General features: G+C 43.1%; 1 pseudogene; it reads right to left on the bottom strand.

The window, feature by feature from the left end:
• Positions 1-1,091: 1,091 nt before the first annotated feature.
• On the bottom strand, positions 1,092-1,209 carry LOC136658110 (5S ribosomal RNA; annotated as a pseudogene).
• Between the last annotated feature and the right edge of the window lie 9,257 nt (positions 1,210-10,466).

Below are 10,466 nucleotides of genomic sequence, written 5' to 3'. Positions count from 1 at the left end.
GAGAAATAATAAAAAAATTCCAAAAAATTGGGGGAAGGATTAAATAACTGATTTCACTATGAATTTTCACATACCCTTGTAGCATCCATAAATGTGAGTGTCAAGATGAGAGAGAAAGAATTCAAGAGATGCTAAAGGTGCACTGGTATTTAGCAAGGAATGGGGTCAGGATTATGGTTTCTTTTTATGTGTAAAGATTGTGGACAGCTTTGCTCCCTGGTTTGTTCAGACCAGCAATTTTCATTAGGTATGCCCCTGCACATTGGTGTGCCACGAAAGGTCCATAGGTGTGCCGTGGAAATTTGGAGCATAGCATTTGTATTAAGAATACATTTGAAACCCAAGAAAATATTTGCATCTATATATTATCCCAGTTAATTGTTTCCAAGTGAACTGTGTGATGCCTGTGGATTTTTTTCTTAAGTGTCCACTGAAGATCGAATACATGTGATAAAAAAGTGCCCGCATGCTTCCATAAGTACATTTCATGCTTTCAAGTAATATTTTTGAGTGAGGCATAAAATAACCCTTCCATGACTGGAGGATGGGATGCTTTCTGTATGCAGAAGGGCACCTTTGGATCCAACCCCATTGTCCTTATTCACATATTTGTAATACATGCTTTACCTCCACTGTTCTTCACTGCCTGCAATTTCACACTGAACAGAACAATTTGAGCCATAGTACAATATCAGCACTAATGATGCTGACACAACCAGCATTTTAGTAGGTTGTCAGGGAAATCCTGTGCATGTCTACTTAGAAAGAAGTCCCATTGAGCTCAATGAGACTTACTCCCAGGGAAATGTGTATAGCATTGCGACCTGTATCTGTGCCATCATTATATATCACAAAAAAAAGAAAAGCACAGGTGAAAAGAAATTCTAGTTGTGGCATCATTAGTCTCATTCAACAGGCATGGCAGTAGCGAAATGAAGTCTACTAAACATCTATATTAAACATCCAAGTGTCACATGATTAGGAAATGGCCTGATATAAATGAAATGGGTTACATGTATGGCACCCTTAATATCTCATCCTTTGATGTCTCAACTGGTTGGCAACCTTCAGTCTCGAAAGACTATGGTATAAACCTACAGCACCTGGTATTCCCAGGCGGTCTCCCATCCAAGTACTAACCAGGCCTGACCCTGCTTAGCTTCTGAGATCAGATGAGATCAGGCATGTGCAGGGTGTATGACTCAAATTCGAATGTGAACATCCTCATTTGAAAAGTAGACACATTGACCTTTTTTAGTCAAATTATATTTTATTAACAATTTTATATTTTAAATCCATGGTTCTCAAACTCTTAGCACCGAGACCCACTTTTTAGAATGAGAATCTTCCAGGGCCCACCAGAAGTGATGTCATGACTGGAAGTGACACCATCAAGCAGGAAAATTTTTAACAATCCTTGGCTGCAATCCTGCCCACACTTACCCAGGAGTAAGTTCCGTTGACTATCAGTATTAAAATCATATACATAGTAGCCTGTTAAAAGTACAGATCTGTAACATTTCCCCAAATGCAGTCACATGCCATGGTAGCATTAAGTCTAATATATTAAAAATAAAATATTGAAATTAATGGGGACCCACCTGAAATTGGCTTGGGACTCACCTAGTGGGTGAGAAACACTGTTATAAATAATAGCCTCAAATTGAGCCTCTTCATACAACTAAGGATCACAGACTCAACCAGTGAAATATTAAACACACACACACAAAGTATAATAGAATTTCCTATTCATGGTTCTTGACCTGTGAAAACTATTCTGCTTATATGAGTTTACAATTCAGCATATAGGAACATAGCTGAAGATATTTCTAAATGGAAATGCTACCTCTAGTACAGGGGTGTCCAAAGTTTTTGGCAGGAGGGCCACATCATCTCTCTGACACTGTGTTGGGGGCCGGGGGGGAAAAAGAATCAATTTACATTTAAAATTTGAATAAATTTACTTAGGTTTACATAAATGAATATATTAAAGATGAACTTATATGAATGAATGAATGTCTTGCAATAGCTCAAGGCCTATAAAAGGCCTTGCACAAAGCAAGGCTGGCCTTTCCTTTGCTGCCGCTCCTGCATCACAGATGTGAAACAGCAAGCAGTGGAGGGAGCCCTCATCCCACAGCTCATGTGAGAGGTCAAACAGTCACCCTCACACTGAAAGCAGTTGCGTTGGGCTAGTGTGGGCTCCAGCAAGTCTCAGGAAGGCCAGAGGCTGATTGGAGACTGGGGGCTCCCTGAGGACCGCATTGGGAGTCCTCAAGGGCTGCAAGTGGCCCCAGGGCCGGGGTTTGGGCACCCCTGCGTCTAGTACAACAAGACACCATTTGAAATATTGTGGTTCAGTTTATGGATAAATGAATTCACCCAAACGTCTTCACCCAAAACATCATGTGGTTGAAATGGTGTAAGAAGGAAGTCTTGTTTGCTGTTTTTGATCTACAATGGCTATTCCACATGTGTGAGTCATCACATGATGTCACAGTCACTGGGCGGTAAAAATATATATGTGAATTGATCCTCTGTATTATAAACATGTCAATATTTCTCTACTGGACACCCTGTTACAAGTGATGTTGTGTGTGTTTCAATGTCACTGCACTGCCCAGCCCTTAATTCATTCCACACCTTGAAACTTTAATGGAGAGCAGATGTTCCATTCAATGTGGACGTTCTGTTTTCTGCCTTCTCTTTCAACACCTCAAACACAAATGGAAACAATGGCACCCACCATGGAACTGCATAAGTCAGTGGTTCCCAAACTGTGGATCAGGACCCCCTGAGTCACAACCTGATTTTTGGTGGATCGTCAAAGGGTGATGGAAAGAGCGGATAACTAATTGCCCCAAGCCCTGATGCCATTCAAAAATTAGATACTATGGGTACAATCCTAACCCCTTGGGTCAGAGCTTTCCAGCACTGGCATAGCGGTGCCAATGGGACATGTGCTGCATCCTGCAGTTGGGTGTCACTCATGGAGGCCTCCTCAAAGTAAGGGAATGTTTGTTCCCTTACCTCAGAGCTGCATTGTCCTTATGTCAGTGCTGGAAAGCACTGACCCAAGGGGTTAGGATTGCACCCTAAGATGCTAATTATCCTGCCAAGAGCTCAGCTCCTGCAGTTTGCAAGATTGTTACTAACTGCCCTGCAAGTAGCTGAGCTCCTGCAATTTTCAAGCATGTGTCAATATAGGGAGATGAAAGTTTGAGGGTCTTTTTCTGGTTATTATTTCTTAGATTTTATATTTCTAATATATATATATATATATATATATATATATATATATATATATATATATATATATTAGAAATAAATAAAATATTATTTCTTTCAAGATCTCCTTTTTTAAAGTTTGGGAAACTGAGGTGGGTCCTATTAGTGTGTTGTTTTAAAAAGTGGGCCTCGGTGCTTAAAAGTTTGGGAACCACTAGTATGAGTAATTAGGAAAGAAAGAATTTGTGTGCCAATCGCAGGCAATTTCTGCTGTCCAAACAACGTTCAGTGCTTGCCAATGATCTTTTTTTAAGCAAGAGCAGCTACTCACTGTATTACATAAGGAATCCCATCAAACCATGTGTTATGTAAGAGAATATGAAGGATGTTGCCTTTGAAAAGGGCAAAAGGCAGCTCAATTCTGTCAGTAGGGTTGGTGGAACTGAATTTTTTGGAGGAAATATAGATATGTATCAACATCAAGACTTAAGAAGCAACAGCTGTTTGGCAGGGCCAACAGGATAAATATTGCGGGTTTGGCTATGCAGATTACTGTAAATGACAATTAATGATGCCTGGCCAGGATCCTTAATGAAATAACCCTAATGTTCAACAGTAGGTAGGGATGTGTCCTGAGAACCTGGGATTTCTTTTTAGCCTTTCAAGGGTAAGGCTGTTCAGGTAAGGGGCAGGTGCAGATAAACTATGTTTATATTTTCTGACCTGCTTCCCAGCAGAAGCCTTTGAAGTGGGTTACAAATAATTGAAACATCATGCCAAACCCTGAAAGCATTCTTAAAAGCAGTGCCATGGAATATATTGTCATTCCAGCAGTTAGCAACGTCAATGACACAGCCTTAAAAGCAAACAAAAACAAATGACGCCAAAGTAGTTTTGCACCTTTGCGACAGTAATGGGGTATCATTTCTACAACTAATCACAATTGCACATTCACGACAATGAGTTTGGATCTTTGCAGCCCAAGGCAGAAATAATGCCACGTTGTGTGTCTGTTCTGAAAACATCCAGTTGCTGAAACTACCCAACTCAGTCAAGAAACCAGAAGGAAATTGTGTTCAGTACAACACAATATCAGTCCACTTAGGGCACAAGCCTAACCAGATCTACTCAGAAGTAAGTCCTATTTTGTTCAATGGGGCTTACTCTCAGGAAAGTGTGGTTAGGATTGCAGCCTTACTCTGACATCCAAGATTAAAAAAAAAATCCTTCCAAAGAGCTCAATCTTTAATAATAAAATAATAAAACTTTATTTTTATCCCGCCCTTCTCCCTAACGGGACCCAGGGCAGCTAAATAAATCTTTATTTATTTCCTAAGTGACAAAAGCATTTCCTAAGTGCTTTCCTAAGTGCATACAAAAGTATTTCCTAAGTGCTTTCCTAAGTGCATACAAAAGTATTTCCTAAGTGACAAAATGTTTGAGCATTCTTGGATAAAGGACCTTTGAATGACTTGCCACCTGATGTACCTATTGAACTTCAAATGGTGGCAGATCTGGAACACAGCCCCCAGTGAAGATTTTAAGTCCATCATGGGTTACAAACCATGATGACTATATGCAACCACTGAGTTTTAGTGACAGAAGCTGTCACTAAAGCTTCCCTGACTCTGGAAAATGAAGGTGAATATATTGGTCAGGCAAATAATGTTATTGAGATGGAAAATATATACTCTTTTTCATAGCTATTTAATCATGGGGTGATTCTGGAAATGATGCTAATCCTGTTAGGGAGAGCTCCTCCTATGCAACAGGTTTGATTATAAAAGTTGTCATTGGAGAGGTTCAATCCCAGACACCTATGCTGGGAGATCACAAAGCCCATTTTGGGATCAGTAGGGATCTCAATGCGCTCTATCCAAGTACTTTGTCATCACATGTACATTTTGAGCCATAAACACTACCTTGGCATGCAGAAACAGCTCGGTCCTAGAGCCTGCTTTCATGACTCCATCATCTCCATTGACCTTTATGCCCAGAAACATCTCCTGCCCTGCACATGGCTGCTTCCAAAAGGAAACCATCCAAGCCATCATTGAGTTGCAAAGGAACCATGGTCATCCACCCCTTTGAGTTTCAAAGCCTTCCCAAACTGTTCTGACACACCCACCTGACTCATGCAGCATAGAGCCATCATTCATTCCAGTGGACGTCTCAACAAGGCTTTGTTCTCTGTGTGCTGTTGCAGATAACTGTGTCAAGATTTCTTTGGGCACAACGAGATGGGCAGAACAAGTTGAGGCATGTCTACTCATATGTAACTACTCATATGAATTCAATGGGACTTACTCCTGGGTAAGTGGGTCTAGGGTTGCAACTTTAATTTGTGCCTTAAAGAATCAACACTACATGTTAAATTAAGCCCATAATTTAGAGGCGAGCTTAAAATGGGGGGGGGATCTTTTGTCAAAAGTAGCTCTAGCTGGGGAAGGGGGTGGCATAGAGAGAGGTGACACATAGTAATCCCCCCATTTGCCCTTGAAGCAATTATTTGCTGCAAAAGCTGCTCCTTGGGGAGGGGGATTTATGTAGTAAAATGGCCAAAGCTGAAGGAAGCTTTATTTTCTAATCCCCAAAGCGTGTGATTGGGGAAAGAAACTGAGGGGGACCTGGGGCAAGTTTGGCATGCTTTGCAAACCAGAAGAAAGCTCATCAGGGAGAGAGGAGAGGGGACATACGGCACCAGCTTAGGTGTCAAAAGGGTTTGGGCTGGACCTGATTGTGGGTCCACTTCATAGCATTTTATTTATTTATTGACTGCTGCCTTCAATGTTTATAAGGAATGGTGGGATGTAAGAGACAGGATGGTGTAGTGCCGAGATTCTCAAACTGGGGCTTTGTGGCACCCCAGCCTGTGAAGCCCTGCCTCTGGGCCCTTAAGGAGTGGGGGAAGCCTGCAATGTGATCCCCAGGATTGCACTGCTGCTGGGGAAGGGGGAGGTTTTTTTCACTTATCTGCAGCCAGTGCTGAAGTCCTGGAGAGCCCACAGAGTCTTCTACAGCAGTGGTTCTCACCCCTTTAACACCAGGACCCACTTTTTAGAATGAGAGTCTGTCAAGACCCATCAGAAGTGATGTCATGACCGGAAGTGACATCATCATCAAGCAGGAGAATTTTTAACAAACCTAGGCTGCAATCCTACCCACACTTATCCAGGAGTAAATTCCATTTACTATCATTGTTCAAAGTTTATACATAGGTATAAAGGTACAGGTCTGAACCATTTCCCCAAATGCCATCACATACCATGGTAGCATCAAGTCTAATATATATTCATGTCTAATATATTCAAAATAAAATACTGAAATGAATGGGGACTCGACTGAAATTGGCTCCCAACCCATCTAGTGGGTCCTGACCTACTGTTTGAGCAACACTGCTCTACAGGTTTTCCTGAACCTCCGAACATCTAAAAAAAAACCAAAAAAGAAAAAGAAAAAAAAAGACACTTACATACAAAATTATGCAGGGGATGGACAGAGTGGATAGGGAGATGTTGTTTACACTCTCACATAACACCAGAACCAGGGGACATCCACTAAAATTGAGTGTTGAGAGAGTTAGAACAGACAAAAGAAAATATTTGTTTACTCAGCGTGTGGTTGGTCTGTGGAACTCCTTGCCGCAGGATGTGGTGATGGCATCTAGCCTGGACGCCTTTAAAAGGGGATTGGATAAGTTTCTGGAGGAAAAATCCATTATGGGGTACAAGCCATGATGTGTATGCGCAACCTCCTGATTTTAGAAATGGGTTATGTCAGAAGGCCAGATGCAAGGGAGGGCACCAGGATGAGATCTCTTGTTATCTGGTGTGCTCCCTGGGGCATTTGGTGGGCCGCTGTGAGATACAGGAAGCTGGACTAGATGGGCCTATGGCCTGATCCAGTGGGGCTGTTCTTATGTTCTGGTTTTCATTAGAAAACCATCTCTCAGCCTCACCTACCTCACAGGGCTGTTGAGAGGACCAAAGGAAGGGAGCAACCATCTATACACCCTGAGCTCCTTAGAGGAAGGGTGGTATAAAATGGTGACACACAAATAAATGAACAAATAAAAATATTCTAAAGAAACAAAGTGTGTCCACTACCAGGACAGCACATTCTGCCCCTTTCCTAGTCAGAACCTACTCCAGCCTTGTTCAGAGCGCAGATAGTAAATGAAGTCTAAACTGATATGATTGCCCAGCTCCCTGCCTCACCCACACAGCATCTTGCTCCTCAATTAGCCCCCTTCCTTGTTCCTGCAGTTTCCTGAAATCGAGCATGTAGTGGTCAGGTCCCCCTCCCAGACTACACAGTCCTGCCAAACCCATAGACCGGTGTCCTGTGCCATAGTAACAGATACAAGGCTGGCTCTCCCCTCCTTCCCTTTGTGCTTGGTTAATTAGTAAGACCAGAAGAGCTCAGGGTTTTGTACTCAGACATGTGATTTGAAAGGAACCGAGCGGACTGATGAGTTAATCTCCCTCTTGCACACGAGCATGGAAACCAATCGTCCTAATGGAAACCCTGCTTTCTAAAAAGGCATGCTGGTCTAAATTTCCTTGGCAGACAAGATGGTACTGTGCAATGTTACATGTGGTTAATGTTAGTCACATCCTTGATGTAACATAGCACAAAGTGGCCACGGTAATGGGATGTGACACATGACAGCATGGCAAATCAGTCTGGGAAGTTTCTCCTGGAATGTATATGAAATGTAGGCATATATTGCCTGTGTTTACTGCACTAACCAATTCCCGGCTAGAACTCTGAGCTGTGAACTGGAATGCTGGGCCTGCCTTGATTTGGACAGAGGAGAAAAGGCAGCTTCCCCGCTCATTTGGAATCGAGATTTTGGTTCCTTCCAGATGGCAAGATCAGACACAGCAGCGCATTGACGGCAGCGATGGAATGATGAAGCCGGCATTTTTGCATTAGCTTTCCATGGAAGGGTGGGATGTACAACAAAAGATCCGGGTTGAAAATTTGACAAGGAACAGGCACATCAAGCCAATTCACAATTATGTGCAGATGATGCGCCTACCCTGATGACAGAAAGCACAGAAACAGAGATGTGGATGGTTCTAAAATTATTGCATCTCTGGATATTTTGAGATGCCATTAGCATAATGCAAGTATTATTAGCACCAAATCCCATGTCATTAATTTCCCCCAGATCAGCTATTTTCCACCAATGTGTAGTGTGATGTGTTGTGAAAGGTCCACAGGTGTGCTTTGGGAGTTTGGAGTACAGTGGTTGAAAACTGCTGAAAAAACTCTTTAAGGTTCTGTGGCTCTGTTTCTAAGGCAACTGTGAGTAGTAGCAAATTGTCTGTCCCTCTTTCTCTGCTGGCTACAGGGCTGACTTAGGCAAAGGGACAGATAATTCATTACTATAGGGTCTACAGAATCGTTACTATAGAGCAGTGTTTCTCAAACTGTGGGTCACAAGACAATTTCAGGTGGGTCCCCATTCATTTCAATATGCATTTTATTTTTAATATATGAGACTTGATGCTACCATGGTATGTGATGGTATAGTCCCTAAATATGCATTTGGGGAAATGTTACTGATCTGTACTTTTAACAGGCTAGAACAGTGGTTCTCACACATTTAGTACCTGGACCCACTTTTTAGGTGTCATAATCTGTCAGGACCCACCAGAAGTCATGACTGGAAGTGATGTCATCAAGCAGGAAAAATTTTAGCAATCCTAGGCTGCAATCCTTCCCACACTTACCCAGGAGTAAGTCCCATTTACTATAATTGTTAAAATAATATACATAGTAGCTTATTAAAAGTACAGGTCTGTAACATTTCCCCAAATGCAGACACATACCACGGTAGCATCAAGCCTCATATATATTAAAAATAAAATATTGAAATAAATGGGAACCCACCTGAAATTGGCTCGCAACCCACCTAGTGGGTCCCGACCCACAGTTTGAGAAACACTGGGCTAGAATGTATATGCTTTTAACAATGATAGTCAATAGGGCTTACTCCCAGGTAGGTGTAGATAGGATTTCAGTTTTTGGGATGTTTGGGGAATTTTTAAAAACAGATCAGTAACTGCTTGGGAGCACTGGCGTAGCTAGAGGGGGGTGGAGCTAGAGGGGGGAGGACGGCAAGAGTGCCGTCGTGTGCAGGGAGCCTCACGACGGAGTGTAACAGGCCCCTTCCCCTCCTCTTGGGAGCCGTTCACCTCCATTGAGCCTCACTGCAGCATGCAAGGGGCTCCTCCCCTCCCCTTTGGAGCCATTTGGGCGGGGGGGGGAACGGAGGCAAGTGGCTCACGCTGCGGGGAGGCTCCCTGCAAAACATAGTGCTCCGCCCCCCCTCTAGCTACACCATTGCTTGGGAAGGTTGCTGCTTCAAGCAGTTGGCTGGGAAGGAGGGCGCCCCCTGTACTGACTCTGCAGCAGAATCCCTCTATAATCCTGATTCAAAATTTCTTTACTCCTCGACTCAAATCTAGCATTAAAATTCGCATTGGAATTCTTCAATACATTTACTCACCAAGAGCATTCAACTTCCATTTTAATCCAGCCAACTCTTAGTTTTTACCTGGAAAATAATTCCAATTTTGTATTTATTTTTCACATGTGATGCTAAAAGGCACTTGGCCAACATATTTCCAAGAGGCATACATTATATGTCAAAGAACCACATGTCATTTGTGAGCCATGGTTTGGCTACCAGGGGTATACATGGACAAGATGTCTGTGTGTAGCCTCTTATCAGCGCTTCAGAACCCCTCTGCTCCAGAAGCGCTCTTCAGATTCACTGGACATAGATGATGCTCGCAGGGATCAGTTTATGCCTTGATCAGCCGGCATAAGAGAATGGGGAACAGGATGAGCTGGAAATTAGGATTTCTCCAGTTCAAATTGTTCCTCTGCCGTTAACTCGCTCAATGGCAATAGGTAGAGGTGTTTGTTGCTCGTAAAATAGGATTGTAGCATAAGAGTGCAATCCAAAGTCGGAGATGAGCTGGTGCAGACCCCCTGCGCGGACTCATGAGTCTTGCAAACATGCCATAAGGCACGTTTGCGCTGACTTGAGAGTCAACTGGGCTGGTGCGGAAGCTCACGCTGGCTCAGGAGGGTCAGATCCAACCCTGCGCTGGCCAGATGGGGTACGTTTGTACCAGCCGGTGAAGGGAGTGGAAAGGGTGGCGGGAGGGCTTTCCAAGGTGGGGAGGGGGGTTTTAGGTAGGGAGGGTGGAATGGGTGGC

This window comes from Tiliqua scincoides, chromosome 7 (genome assembly GCF_035046505.1).
Source record: "Tiliqua scincoides isolate rTilSci1 chromosome 7, rTilSci1.hap2, whole genome shotgun sequence".
Lineage (NCBI taxonomy): Eukaryota > Metazoa > Chordata > Lepidosauria > Squamata > Scincidae > Tiliqua > Tiliqua scincoides.
This window is presented reverse-complemented; position numbering and strand designations above follow the sequence as displayed.